Source organism: Pteropus alecto, unplaced genomic scaffold (assembly GCF_000325575.1).
Source record: "Pteropus alecto unplaced genomic scaffold, ASM32557v1 scaffold326, whole genome shotgun sequence".
Classification (NCBI taxonomy): domain Eukaryota; kingdom Metazoa; phylum Chordata; class Mammalia; order Chiroptera; family Pteropodidae; genus Pteropus; species Pteropus alecto.
Window position 1 is genome coordinate 1,689,245 of NW_006438873.1, and position 16,016 is coordinate 1,705,260.

Here is a 16,016-nt window from a genome sequence, read left to right on the forward strand (position 1 = left end):
CTTCTTCCTGGCTTGTAAGGTCTGTGCTGAGAAGTCCAATGATAACCTAATGGGTTTTCCGTTATAAGTTACCATCTTCTTTTCCCTGGTTGCCCTGAGAATTCTGTCTTTGTCATTGATTTTTGATAACTTTAATACAATGTGTTTTGGTGAAGGCCTTTTTGGGTTGAGATAATTGGGTGTTCTGTTGACTTCTTGAAATCCAAGCTCCAGCTCATGCCTTAGATTTGGGAAATTCTTGTCAACTATTTGTCTGCAAATGCTTTCTAATCCCTGCTCCTTTTCCTCACCTTTGAGAATGCCTCTTATTCTTATGTTCCCTCTTCTGATGGTGTCAACTAGTTCTTGAATTTCTCTTTCATTATTTTTCATTCTTTGGTTTCTCTCTTCCTTCTAATTTATTTCTAGATTTCTGTTTTTGATATCATTGGTCCTTTCCTCCATTTGGTCAACTCTATTTTCCAAGCTTGCTATTTCATTTTTCAACTCTCGCAGTGTATTTATAATCTCCAGAAATTCTATTCTGTTCTTGAGGGTTTCAATTTTCTTGCCAAAGAACTCATTCTGCTCATCTAGTTGTTTTTTCAATTCCTGAAATTGTGATATGACTCATTTCAGATCTCACTGAGTTTTTTCAGAAGTACCATCCTGAATTCTCTGTCATCTAATTGCGTATTTCTATGTCTGTAAGCTTAATTTTTGGAGATTTTTCTCTTTCTTTCTGACCTGCCTTGTCACCTTAGTTGTTCATGGTGTTTAATGAATTATTTCTCCACCTGGGCATTAATGGAAATGTATTCTGCTTTTTTTCCAGAAACAAGATTCATTATATAAAGCCTGGGGCAAAGAAGGTGATTTTCGATTGGTATCCAGTAGGTGACATCTAAGCCTCTTGGATCCTTGCTTTATATAAGGCCTTAAAAATGCTTTTTTATTTTCTGATAGATATTTAATCATGCTTGCTACCCTCAGTGTCAGTCCCTGTCAGAGTTAGCAACAGTTTTGGTAGCATTTGCTCAGATTCCCCTGAAGCTTTGTGGTGTTCGGTCTTGGAGGGTATGGGAGGAGGGGCCTTCTGTGTGGGGGAATGGTAGCTGCATCTCATCCTGGGTTTTGCAACCGCGTCAGGTAAAACTCAGCTGTTGTTTCTCTGTGGTCTCATCTCGCTTTTCTGCCTTCTGCCCTGAGGACTGGGTCCTACCTCCAGCCGGTCGCGGGAAGCTCACAGCTTTCCTAGGCAAGGCTCTTCAGGGAACTCGCCGCTTCTTCTCCCCTCACCCTCCTCCTACAGGTAGCTCCAGTGGCTGCAAAAGGCAGCTTCTTTATTTCTCCCAGTCCACCACCCGACACCCAGGGTTCTTTCTTACAGTAGCTCTTATGTGCAGATCCCATGCTCAGACATGCTGTTGTGCAGTTTAGGTGTTTTTTATTGAGTTTTAGATGTTTGGCTTATTGTTGTTTCAAAGGTAGAATTCTGGGGATGTCTCTCACTCCACCATGTTTCCAAAGATCATGATACATACATACATACATACATACATACATACATACATATACCTTCGAAAGGTTTGTCTTTCTAGAGGAAGAGAATATTACCAACCTATTCATATATACATATATATATTTTTTTTCAGTGTTGTTTATTTGCTACTCTTTAGTCCAGAAGTTCTGTTTCTAAATTCTTATATCTTGTCCTGTCAATTTTCTATCGTCAGGTTTTAGTATAAATGTTATGATTGTGGACTCATCAAGTAAGTTGGAAAATGACCTTTTTTTCTATTTTTATGAATGCTTGTATTCTTGATCAATGTTGCTGAGGGTTCATAGTTTAGACTTTAAAAAACATATCTTGTGAATTTATTTTCTAAAACTTTTTTTTTTACAAATTATTTGTTCTAATATTATTATTTCCTTCTTTCTGCCTTTCTCAGGAATTAATTTGCTCTTCTTTGCATTTCTTTGTGATGGAAGATTAAATCATTATTCCACTGATTTTTTTCTATTTTAATGTTCTTATTAAGGTTTGAATTTGCTATAGATACTACTTTTCTTGAATTTATCTGTTTAATGTGTAATTTTTATATTATCTTACAGTAGAAAACATTTTCTCACTCTGCGATTTTCTTTTCTTACCCATCTGTTATTTAGAAATAATTTGTCATTTATCCCAAATATGATGGCATACCTTTGACTGCAAAATCAGTGACTCTCGGAGGGTCCCAAAAGGTCCTGGTGGCCCATGTCAGGTTTCTAGGCTGGCTGAGATCACTAGCTGCTATGGGGGCAACTCCTGTGCCTTCCGAGGTCCTTGTGGGGTCTGTGTCCTTCCTGGTCTAGTGAACAGCTGGAGTGGCACACACACTGGGCTCACCTTGGGGCTACACTTCCTGGGATGGAGGAGGTATTGTTTTCTGTATGAGCGTGAAGATGTCCAGTTGGGCATAGGTCACATCCTCAAAGGCTTCAGATGCAGCAGCCTGGAGCAAAGGGAGAGTGGAAAATAGGTATGCAATTGGGATGGACATACTCCAGAAGCCCTGGGAAGATAGGACACACCTGACTGCCCATCTCTGTCCTTTTTCGCTTGTCTGTTCTTCATGTCAGGCAATTCCATTGATAATGGGGAAGAAAGGGGAAGGGTGGCCACTCTCTGTCTGAGTCTCACATAGTTCACCTGGGCATATGTCACTCCCTATGTGTCATCATCTTCAGGTGTCTGCTGGACAGAGACAGTGAAGGCAGGTTGTGTCCTTGATTCCACACTTGTATACATTATTACATTTTACCACATCGAAACCAGTGTCCACTGTAAACTATAAATCAGATTATGTCACTCTCTGAACAAAACCTTCCAGTGCCTTCCACAAGCATCCACACCTAAAGGATCTGCGTGATCAAGTACCTCCAAAGCCTGCCACCCTCATGGCTAACACTTTTTCTCCTTGTCCATCTACCTCCAGCCACACTGGAAGTCATGCTGTTCCTGGAATAAAGTGAGCATATTCCTAATTCAGTCTTTGCACTGATTGTTCCTTCTACCCAGAACACTCTTCCATTAAATATGAATACAGTGTTTTCTCTCCACTGTGTTTGTCTGCTCAAATATTACCATCTCAGAGAATCCTTCTTAACTATTCAATTGAACCATCCTTGCTCTTACAAACACACTCTATCCCCTTATATAGCACTTTGCACTGTATGATTTTAGGTATTTGTGCCCATGATGATTTCATCATTGTCTCCCCAAGGGAACGTGAGGACATGGAGAGCAGAGGTTATGTTTAGAACCAAATAGAGTTGTGAAAATAACAGCCCCTCAATAAAATCTAATAACTAGAGCTGAGTGATGGAATGAACAAATGAACATCTAAGGGAACTGCAGGGTATCTATTCATTCACTGACTCAACGAACTTATAAGCTTAGTAAAGGTCAGACATGGCAAAGAAGGTAAAAAATGTCCTTGCCTTTATGGAGCCTAGCCAATAGGAGGCAGTTGAACAGACTTTAAGCAAAGCAACAACACACATATAATTATGAAAATCAAGCAGGACTCTTGAAAAAAAATGGCATAGATAATAGAGGCTCTGTTCATCAGTCTGGCGACCAAATCAAAGTTGTGACAGAAACAAGGAGCAAACAGCAAGGAAAAATCACCTGGGATCTAGAAGAACAAGCCATTCAACTAGGGAGAAATCTAAGAAATCATGCTGCGATGGCAGAAGGTAATATGGGATGAGGACATGAAGCTGCCCAGTTCCCAGGGGCTGAGTGGGACAGAACCTATGGCAGAGGCAGTGGAAGCTACAGATGCCTCTTAAAGGAGTTGTGTCCATTAGTGGATTTTCGCAGTGACAGACCTGCTCACTCTGAGCACCAGTGCTGATTCGGCTGCATGCAGGGTGCACCAGGGACTTACAGCGGGACACTGAGTTGTCAGAGTGAGGGCCAAGGGGAGAGTTGTTCTGTACAGAAGAGTCAGCAGTATCCATTGTTCTTCTGTTGAGCCTTCCCTGCTCCCAGTGTGGGAACTCAGTGCTGGCATAGTGGAGACATCAAACTGGATAACAGAAGTTGCTCATCCCAGAGGATTCCCTGAAACTCTACCACCCCCAACTCATGGCCCCCACCTAAGCCACATCCAGGTGTATCCTAGGTAAGTCAGGTGCTCCTTGCTGAGCTGCGCCTAGACTCACACTGGTAGCAGATGACCTTGGTTTCTGGTGTGGCCTTTTGAGGTGACTATAAGTACAGCATCTGTGGATTGTTTGCTGAATCTTAACAGGTGGCCCCAGAGGGGCAAATGCTGGGGCTAAATTTGGCCTGCCGCTGAACTCTTCTCAGAACTGTGCCACTGGACACCTGCTTACCACACAAAGCCATATTAATAAGACAAAGAGACTTAGGAGGTTTGCTTAGTACATAGAAACAGACACAGAAAGGCAGCCAAAATGAGAAGACAAAGAAGCAGAAACCATATGAGAGAATAGAACAGAAATCCAGAAATAACGGAGTCAAACAATCTAACAGATGCAGAGTTCAAAATACTGGTTATAAAGATGCTCAATGAACTTATGAGAAGTGTAGATTAATGCAGTGAGAACTTCAACAAAGAGATAAAAACATAAAAATGGAAATGGAAATTATAAAAAAAAAACCAGTCAGAAATGAAGAATACATTATCTGAGATGAGATGTACATTAAATGGAATAAACAAAGTGAATAAAGAAAAGGATCAAATGACTTATATAGAGGATGGGAAAGCCAAGGACACTCAATGAGAATGGCAAGAAAAAAGAAGCCAAGACTATAACAATAATTTAAGGAGCCTATGGGACACTATTAAGGGTAAAAATACCTGTGTCATGGGGGTACCTGAATGAAAACAAGATGTTGAAGAGCTATTTGAAGTAATAATGATGGAAAACTTCCCTAACCTGGTGAAGGAAATAGACATACAACCCCAGGAAGCTCATACAATCCCCAAAATCAGGAACCCAAAGAGGCCCACACCAAGACACATCATAATTAAAATGCCAAAGGTTAAATACAAAAGAGAATCTTAAAAGCAGCAAGAGAAAAGCAGTTAGTTACCTACAAGGGAGCACCCATAAGATTGGCGGATGATTTCTCAAAAGAAACCTTGCAGGACAGAAGAGCTTAACACAAAATATTCAACGTGGTGAAAATCCAGAATCTACAACCAAGAACACTTTATCCAGTAAAGCTATCATTTAGAGTCGAAGGACAGATAAAAAGCTTCCCCCACCCCGCCCAAAAAAAGCTAAAGGAATTTATCACCACCAAGCTAGTATTACAAGAAATGTTGAGAGATTTCTCAAAGAAGAAAAATAGGTATCAAAAACAAGAATAAAGAATGGTAATAACTACATTTCTGTCAACAAGTACCTCAAATGGAAAATGATTAAGTGCTCCAACAAAAAAGAGTGGCTGAATGGACAAGAAAACAAGACCCCTACATATGCTCCTACAAGAGACTCACTTCAGATTAAAAGACACACACAAACTAAAAGAAGTGGGATGGAAAAAGATATTGCCTTGATGAACCTAGAGGGTATTGTGCTGAATAAAATGGATTGGATAAAGTCAAATATTGCATGATTTCACGTACATGTGGAATCTAAAGAACAAAATAAACAACAACAACAAAAGCAGTAATAAATACACTCATAAATACAGAGAATATTTAGTGAGATACTGGATGGGAGAGGGTTTGGGGGGAATGGAAAAAAAAGACAAAGAGATTAAGAGGTACAAATGGATAGTTGTAGAATAGACATGGAAATGTAGAGTGTAGCAAGGGGAAGATGGTTAATAATATTGTAATAAATATGTTAGGGGGAAGAGGGGTACCAGATTTAGTGGGGTGATCACTTTGTGGGTTATGTGGATCTCTGCTCACTGTACTATACAGCTGAAACTGGTATATTATTGTATGCCAACTATAATTGAAAAAACCATCATTGAATTGTACAATGTAAATACAAGCAACTAATTGTCTATTACATTTCAATAAAGACAACAACAACAACAACAACAACAACAACAAAAACAACAAGCAGAGACATAAGAGATGGTAAATGGAAGGAGGACAGGTTTACCTCACCATGACCATGGAAGACATTTTCAGAGCTGATGCCTGAATGACAAAGAGACAGCCCTATGAATACCAACAGCAAGCTCTTGCTAGATTTTCAAATGGATATTTTTTGGATATTTTGTCACACCCAGCCCTTCCTCGTGTTTGAGGTGCCTTTAGCACAACTTGCTGATAACCTACATGTACGTCACCCCATTCCTCACTTACTGTGTTTGCCCTGATGCCAGTGTCGAAGGAGCAGGAAGAGAAGGAGGGAGACCATCAGGACAATAGACACTGAGACCCTGATCAGGATGTTCAGGTACCTTTTGAGACCTTGGCATGAATGACGTCATTGATAAGTCAATGGTACCATTTAATCAAGCACCCGTATGTGCCAGGCACGTGCTGGGTCTGTCACTATGATCTCAAACCCTCATGAAGGTCATGCATTAGGTGACTGCAGACTCCACCCACACATTCACAGATGAGGAAACTGAGACTCAGGGAGGCTGGTCACATGCCGCACGTCACACAGCCAGGACGAGGCAGTGCTGGGGCTGGAATCAGGGACTGTGGGTCCCTGTGCTCTCCTCACGCTACCCCCAAGGCAGATGCCAGCTTCATGCTCTGGGCTCCACATCCTCAGGGGGCAGTCCCTAGCCTCATCTGCAGCAGAGGGTCCTTCCTTATCACCTTCCTTCTACCAGCACAAGGACCAGGACTGGTCAGGGCATGGGCTGGATGCTGCGTCTCTCTGGGTCTGGCTCCACCTTGCAGGGCCTGATCCCATGGAAAGGTCTGCTGGGCTGGGGGCTCTGCCTTCCCATACTCTGTGAGGCCAGGCCCTTATCCCACCTAATCTCCCAGGGGTATGAGCAGGAAGGGACAGGGGGCCACCCAGAAACACTAGACACTCAAAAGAGAAGGGGCCCCAGGCAACAGCGGAAGCAGCAGAGCTGGAACTGATCACGTCTGGCCTCAGTTCACTCCTCTGTGCTGTGCCCCTGAGCAGAGGAGAACAGCCTGAAACTCCAGCCACTGTCACCCTGTCCCTCCCTGTATAGTGTCACTGTCACCATGCAAAGGGAGCAGGCCCAAGACATCACATCCTGGGAGCCTTCCCTGTGAGGCCCCTTTCCTAAGAGGCCAGAGCCAGATCTGGAGGGAAATCCAAGCTCTGAGCCACAATTCTGTCCTTTTACACATGGAGAAATTGAAGCCCAGACAGGGAGGGGTGTGTTCACGTCAGGCTCTCCAGAGGCACCTGGAACCAGTGCATAACTCAGCCCTGCCCTTTACGGACCTACCCCCACTTGCCAGACCCTCACTCACTCCTCTGCTGGCCTGGATCCGTGGAGGTGGAGGCCCAATCCTCAAAACCTCCTGGGAGTCAGGATGGGGTGAGGCGGGGCTTCATCACTCTGCCCTCTTTTCCTCCCCAGCATGAGCCCCATATCTTCCTCTGCCATGATCTCCCAGCCCTAGACCCCTGGACCCCTATGGTTCCCCAGCATCTCTGCGTGACTCCCAGGCCCGCTATGACACAGCCCATCCTTGAGTATCTGGGGGACAGCACACCTTCTGAGAGACTCAGATCTGCCCAGGGGTGGTCTGTGCTCCCTCTGGGCATGGAGGCCCCATTGACTCACCAGCTGTGGAGACGGGCGCAATGGGTGGGGGACTGGTGTTTCCTGATGGTTCTGAGATTGAGGACAGAAAGGGGTAAGAGGCTGGGTCCCCACCTCACTCAGACTCTCTCTGTGGTCTCCCAAAGACCCTCCTACTGCCCACCTGGCGCCTTTCTAACCCCAAGTGACAGGGAGAGGTTGCCAGACATGAAAAAAACTTTGAGGGACACATTTCTTCTATATGATCCTCCACTGAAGCTCCACTCCCACAGGGAGAGGGCCCTAAGTGACAGAGCCCAGAAAGGATAGGGTAGGGGCCCCTCACCTGAGACTGTGAGCTCCAGGGGTCACTGGGGTGATAGGTGGATATGCTGCATGAGCTGTAGCACCTGTAGGTGCCCCCATGGGCTGAGGTCACAGGAATCATGGAGAACTCGGCCTGGTACAGCCTAGCTCGGTTCTTTGTTCTAAGATGCAAGAGGGAATGGGCTGTCCCCTCCTTGGACAAAAGGAAAGTGTCCCTCTGCCTCTATGTCTGACACAGCAGGATCACATTCTCTCATGTAGGGCTCCCCTCCCAGTGAAGACCCAATAACCAGTCTGGTGCCTCAAAATCTAGATAGGCAGGTCAGACTTCCTCACCTGAAACCAGGAGCTCCAGGGGGTCACTGAGGGGTGACCACACGTGGAGGGTGTTCCTATAACAGCCATAGCATCTGAACATCCCCTAATGGCTAGGGATCACAGGTCCCACAGGGAACAGGGCCTGGTACCACCCGCTGGACTGTCACTGTGAATCCAGGGTCCAGGGGTGGCCTGTGTTCTCCTTCCTTAGTCAGAATGAACCTGCTAAATCTCTTCCTTGAGCCACACAGGAGGGTCACGTTCCCTCCTGAGGTCACAACAGGGCTCAGCTGGGCTAACAGGCTGGATTTGCTGTAAGATCCTAGGAGAGAGGGAGGCAGCGTGTAAATGGGGTCACACCTCCTCACTCCCCTAAGACTGAGCTGTGAGAGGGAAACCCTGAGAGCAGACCCCCTTCCTGAAGGCAGAGGGTGAAGTGGGACCCTCAGTGTCCTCTCACCTGTCACCACCAGCTCCAGGGGATCACTGTGCTCTGACAAGCCAGTGGAACTGTAATAGTAATAGCGGCATCTCCCTGCAGCGTGCTGTGTCGTTGGTGTGATGGAGAACTTCGCTTTGTCCCCAGGCTTTGGTGGCTTCTGTCTGTCTGAAGTCACACTATTTCCTTCTCTATACAGATAGAACTCCTGGGCCCCTAGGGTACCCTGACACCAGATGGTCACAGGCATCCTCCAAGGGATAACATAACTTGGCTAGGCCCAGATGGTGGGTTTGGGGAGAGTCCCTGGAAGGAATAAGAGGCTGAATCACAAAGCCCTTCCCCACCTCTCACACTCAGCTCAGCCCAAGACCCTCTCTGTGTATCACCTCATCCTAGGACCACTTGCTCTCTCCTGAGCCCCAGAGGCTGAAGTGAGGGGGTGGGGCATGGAGCCTAGGGAGGACTTACCTGCCTGTACGCAGGTGTTCTGGTCCAGATTCAGCCCTGCAAGGGAGGCCCCATGAGAGATTTGCACCCGCCACCTGAGCTGGTTCTCTTCTCATCAGGCCCCAGACACTTGAGGGGCCCGAGTCTTCATTTCCGCTTGAACAAAAGGGTGCAGCCTCCCCATCCCCTCCTTCTATCCCCTATCCCTCTCCACAACTGACCAAGGCTGAGAAGAGCAGAGAAGATGGACAGCATGGCGCCTGCTCTAAGTGCCCCCATGTGCAGCTGGAAGACATCCTGGGTCTGAAGGACATGTACACATAGGATGTGGTGAGTCAGGAGCTGCTGCCGCTCTTCTGGGTTCCCAAAGCTGTGGACCCACAGGAAGGGGATGGCCCTTCCTGGGTCTGACTCTAGGTGTCTCCAGGATGAGAGCTCAGGAAGACACCAGGCCCTCCGGAGGCACTAAGCCCAGATCTGATGTCTCACCTGAGCCCCAGGACCCTGCCTGGTCTGCACCCTGGCTCAGAGAGGGCAGGTCTCTGGTCGCATCCTGAGTCAACCCCTGACAGGCTGGCTTCAAATAGGACAACCACTTATTTCCTCAGCTCCTCAGCTCTCCACAAATGGGACTTACTTTCTGTCTTCGACTAGTCCATTAACAAATATGTACTGACCACTTACTATGTACAAGGCATTGGTGCCAGAACCAAAAATATATCCATTATGAAAGAGACCCACTTCCTACATCTTGAGAACTCGTGTTAGCAGAGTATTTGAATACGTGAGTGTGTGTGATTGTCTTTTTTGAGTACGTGACTGTGTGAGTGTTTATATGAGTGTGTGAGTGTCTGTGTATGACAGTGTGTTTATGTGAGTGTGTGAGTGTGTTTTATGTGAGTATGTGTGAGTGTGTGTGAGTTAAGCATGTGAGTGTGAGTGTGTGTGTGCTTATGTAATGTGAGTGTGTGTTTAAGTGAATGTGTGAGTGTGAATGCATATGTGTATGTGAGTGTGTTTATGTGATTGTGTGTGAGTGTGTGTTTGTGAGTGTGCATGAGTGTGTGTGAGTATTAGTGTGTGTCAGTTTGTATGTGAGTGTGTGTGTATGTGAATGTGAGTGTGTGTGTCCCCACAATCACCACACCCATCTCTCTGGGAGGAAGCAGAGTGAGAGCTGAGGGTGCAGGGTCACATCTGGATGATCATGAATGTCCTCGAGCTCAGACACCAGAGCCTGGATTCACCCTGGAGGCAGTGAAGACCATGGGAAGGTTTGAACAGGACATGGATAGACTGTGAAATGGAAGCTGGGAGGAGCGGTGGGGAGAGGACATGGACAAGGGGGTGAGGATTGGGGCTTGGCACTCAGAGAGAGCAGGCATTGCTCTCAGTGTGTGAAGGATGACCATCCCTCCCTCCTGGCTCACTGGAGACACCAAGGTACCTCAGAGAAGTGAGCTAAGTAGGGGATCCTGGGGTTGTGCATCACATGTCTGCTCCCCAGGACAATGCAGGCTGCCTCCTGGCCTTGGATGCAGGGCCCACATCCCACAGTGTCTCTCCCCTGACAATATCTCTGGTAGCAGTAGAGCCTTCTGTGCACCTTCTTGTGTGGATCATTTGGGTCCCTTTTGCCTCTTCAGAGCAACTTTCATGCTGGGTGTCACTCTCCTAACCAGGAAACTCTTCAAGACTCAGACAAGTTTGACATTCACGAGAGTTCCTGTGCAAGGGCAGTAAACACACACGTGTACACACACATGCATCCCAGACACATATTTACACACGTGTACACAGAACCACATGTATGTATACACATACATAGACACGCTTATGTACACACATGCATGCACGAGTACACATAGATACACATATACACACGTATACAGAAACACTCACTTTAGTTATTAGTTGTGGCACTTCTGTTTCCTGAATTATTGAAGGACACTTAAGTAGGCTACTTCCTTTCTTGTCCCCACTTCCCTAAAGTGGAGCACAATGAGGATAACCCCACTCCAACAGGTGTGGAGAGGATTCACCTGCCTGAGATATGGTGAGAATGAAATCACAAAGTCACAGAGCCAGATCGAGATGTTGGGGTTTGACATATTGAGAAAGAGCGATACCTCATCCAATGAAGGAAGACTCCAGGGGCAGATCTCATGTGTGGAGTCACCTGAATCCTGACAAAGGTCCCTGCAGCGCAGTGGGGACATCATGGTCTGTTTGACAAGTGGTGCTGGAACAATGGGATAAGTCTATGGAGCAAGGAGAATTTGCATACCTGCTTCTCACCACACACAGTCATCATTGACAGATGGGCTTCAGAGCAAGACCTGAAAAGCAAGTTGGTTACCTCTCTTTTGCAAAAAAGCATTGGAGGCTATCTTCTTAGCTTTTTTTAGAGACAAATATTTCTTCAAATGGGCACAAAACCATAAACTGAGTGTAAGTATGGATACATTGGAATACAGTAAAGTTATGAACATCTGTCCTCATAGACACCAGCAAGGAAACCACACAGAGGATACAGTGAGAGAAGGTATTCGCAAGGCCTGAATGAGACACTGGACTGGTCTTCTGATATTTTAAGCAACACCTACAAATCTGTAAGATGACAGAAGACAGCAGTAGAAAAACAAACAAAAAAATCACTAAAAATAACTTACAAATATTGATATCCAAATGTATAGTAATCTTAAACAAGTTCCTTGGCTTCTTACATCTTCGGGAAATGACATTAAATCACATGTGGTATCAATACACACAGAATGGTAAAAAAATATAAGGGAGAAACACTGAGAGTTGACATGGATGTCAATCAAGTAAGATCTCAGAAACAATGATGGGAGTGACACTGGTGTGGCTGCTCTGGAAAACTGCTTTTTGGTGGCATCTTGTAAAACTGAGCAGCATTGATATTAATTTTTTTAGCAATTTCTGATGGAATGGTTTTGTTTCTCTATTGGTTGGTCTGACCGCTATTTTCAAATCAGTCGACTGATTATATTTACGAGGGTCTATTTCTTGCTCTCTATTTTATTCCACTGATCTATGCGTCTCCTCGAGTCAATACCGTTTTCTCTTTATTACAGAAGCTTATAGCAGGATTTGAAATTGGATAGTGTGAGCCCTCCCACTCTGTGTTCCTTCAGAATTGTTTTTGGCTCTTACAGAATTTTGCTTTTTCGTATAAATTTTAGAAGCAGTTTGTCAATATTTAAAACAATCTTCTGAAGCTCCATTCTAAGTGAAGTTTTTGAAAATGCTTCACCCTAATTGTAGTCCCTAAGGAGATACCTAGTCTAGAAAGTAGGAGTTGAGTGGCTGACTATTTCTGTCCTGGAAAGTGCAAGATTAATTGTACATCCTTATTTCCCAGGCTCACCCACACTGATACTCTTTCCTACTCAACAGAGGCTTTTGTCCTTCCTAGCAGGACATTAATTGACATAGGAATAAATGACATAGGAATATTTAACATTTTAAGGCTACAACCAGTCCTCTTGATGTGTTTAGGAGAATTCAACAAAGAACATCCACAGCCACTCATGCATACTTTTCTGTGATAAAAATAAGTACCTGAGGGGAAAATCTCAACACCTCACAAAGTGAATGTAGATTCCGTTAGTCTTCAGCTCAGTCACTACTTGCTGTGCTCGGACCTCAATTGAACTATGAAGTCCTGTATCACTTTTGAAACAAGCTCTAGTTTGTACTGTTGAAGGTGTTTGATTCTCTGCACAGGAAGGATAAAATGTCTACATGTGCTCACAATGCAGTTGTGAAGGTAAATGACTCAAGAAAACATAGACCTATAAAAGTCTATATGAATCATACATAAGCCATATACTCATATTTATATTTTCCCTCTCTATAGAATTCAGGACCCTTAAATAAGGTGCGCACCTGTGTCCCACGACCCAGTGCTGAATTCTCTCCCCATCCCACCCCCAGGATAACATACAAAATGGGAGGTAGTTGGAGGAGATTGTGGTGGTCTGTGGTCTTATGAAAAACCTTCTAGATACACTTGCACATTCCTGGTCAAGGCTGGGCCAGGTTTGGGTCCGCACGCCTCCTGAAACTAGACGAGGTGTCCTGACCTGTGGATTCTGTGATGACAATTTTCAATTTACTTTGCAGGATCAAGCTGTTGCTGTTTATCCATCAAGAAATGTGCTAAACTCCCACTGGAAGTTTTATAGCAGAGCTCTTCATGATTTATTTTTCAGTCGTTAAATGAAACTCGAGATAATGTCACAGAATGTGGTGAGCAGAATCTCCAGACAACATTGGTGCCATCCACCAGGTGCCCATCACACAGGGAAATACCCAGCTTCTTCTCACCCTAAAAATGCCAGATGCTGAGGATCTGACTTGAGCCCCATCACTGAACACAATGCATGTCTAAAGTGTCACCTTTAGTTTTCCTAAACTCTATAATCACATATTGATTTTAACAAGTTTGCTGCCTTTTAAAAATCATAACAATTATACAGTTTACAGCATTCAACATTCTCTGGCCAAGTGAATGTATAAAAATGGTAATAATATGAAACCATTTTTAGAAGAAATGTGAAATGTATCTCCACCTAATATTTATTAGGCCTTTGACCAGTTGCATATTTTTTTACTTTACTGACAAATGAAAAGCAGGTAACCTGACAGTTTGATTCTGCATTTCTAGAAGAAAACAAAATATTTAAACTCTGCTTTTTGTTGTGTTAGCTGACATCACTTTTTGTGTATTAGTAGAAACTCAGTTTTTTCCATTTCTGTGGAGAAAGGGGAGAGGAGAGGAGAGGAGAGAGAGAGAGAGAGAGAGAGAGAGAGAGAGACAGACAGAGACAGAGACAGAGACAGAGACAGAGACAGAGACAGAGGCAGAAACAGAGATAAGGAATGATAATGAACAAATTTGGTAAGACTGACCCAACAAATTACAACTAACTGAGTGGTTTGAGACAACAGAAATTTATTTTATAGTCTTTGAGTCCGAAGGCCATAAAAATTGATTAACAGATGGAGATGATGATAGATAGATATAGATAGATGATAGATATAGAAATAGATAGATGATAGATAGATAGATAGATAGATAGATAGATAGATAGATAGATAGATAGATGATAGATGATAGATGATAGATAGATAGATAGATAGATAGATAGACAGATAGACAGACAGACAGACAGATAGATAGATAGATAAATAGATAGACAGACAGATGATAGATAGATGCACTCACTCTCAGATACACAGATACATAGATAAATACATAGATACGTAGATAGATTCACAAACTCCAATATTTGCTATCGTCAGTCTTCCTTACCTTTCCTGATCTCTAGGTAAGTTTTTCTTACATCAGGCTTGGAGGTTATTTTTTTCAAACTCTCTTAATCTGTAATAGGCTTATCACATCGTGCAAGTAAAGGTGTACAATGTGCTGATTTAACGCACTTATATATTACAGTCTAATGTCATGTTAGCAATAGCTAACACCTACATCAGGTCACATACTTTCCAAATCAGGTCACGTACTTTTCAATTCATTTGGTGCTGAGAATGTGTAAGATCTTGTTTCATAGCAAATATCAAGTACATAACCCAGTATTGTTACCTATCACCACCATGCTGCCATTACTGTCATAGCAGGAAGTGTAAACTCTTTGACCAACAGCTCCCCATAACCACCCTCCACCCAGCCTGTGATACCACCACTCTGCTATTTTTACGAGTTTGGCTTTTTTAGATTCTGCATATAAGTGAGAGCATACAGTGTTTGTCTTTCTCTGGAGAATAAGAAGGGTTGTCACAGAAGGTCCACCATGTAGAAAGAGAAAACCCACATTTAATGGAAGAGAAATCCTGTGCAGGGAGCATCCTGTGCATCCAAACCCTGTTCACTCCCCTGGACATTCTCAGCAGACAGCTCCCCTAATTTATGGTGCAGATTTTCTCTAAGAACCTTCCGGGGTCATTAGGTGACGTTCAAGTCACCAGCACTCTGAGTGGCACACTGTCCCCTCCTGCACTGACCTTCTGCTGCCCCCTGGGTCCTCTTGGGCTGTATTGAGCCTGAAACAGCATCACCCCGAGGACCAGCAAGATCAAGCCAGTGACACCCATCCAGAAGAGATTCCCCAGCATGTAGTCTTGGGATGGGAGGCTGGGAATTGTGGACAAAGAGGTCACAGAATTCACACAGACCATAGTCCTCCAGGATCCTATATGTGCAACAGGGCATCTGCTCCCTAACAGGACATGACCCTCTGCACTGCCTCCTACTGTGCTGATGACAGAGCAACATTGGAGGGTCCGACTCTATCCAGAGCCCACGACAGGGCCCTACTGGGTCAGAAGGGACAGCTTCTCAGACATACCTGGAGACAAACGTGGAAGCAGGGGCTGGCTCCTCCACTGAAACCCCGTCCCATCCTGGCCCCCAGATCTCACTGTCCTCTCTCTGGCCAAGGAGACCTGTGTCCCCTCACTCACCCTTCTCTCATGGGGATCCCCTCCAAGCAGAGACTCCAGGGACCTGTCTGGTGCCTGAAAACCTAAATTGGGCAGCATGGGACTCCCTCACCTGAGACCAAAATCTCGTGCCAGTCACTGGGGTGTGAACACACCTGGAGAGTGTTCCTTTCACTGCTATAGCATCTGAACGTCCCCCTGTGGCTGGAGATCATGGATTCTACAGGGAACAGGGCCTGGTATCACCCACTGGGCTGTTGCTGTGAGTCCAGGGTCTGGGGGTGGGTG

General features: G+C 44.7%; 1 pseudogene; it reads right to left on the reverse strand.

Moving 5' to 3' along the window:
* Window positions 1-2,378: 2,378 nt before the first annotated feature.
* Window positions 2,379-16,016, reverse strand: part of LOC102880352 — a 14,674-nt pseudogene continuing 1,036 nt past the window's right edge.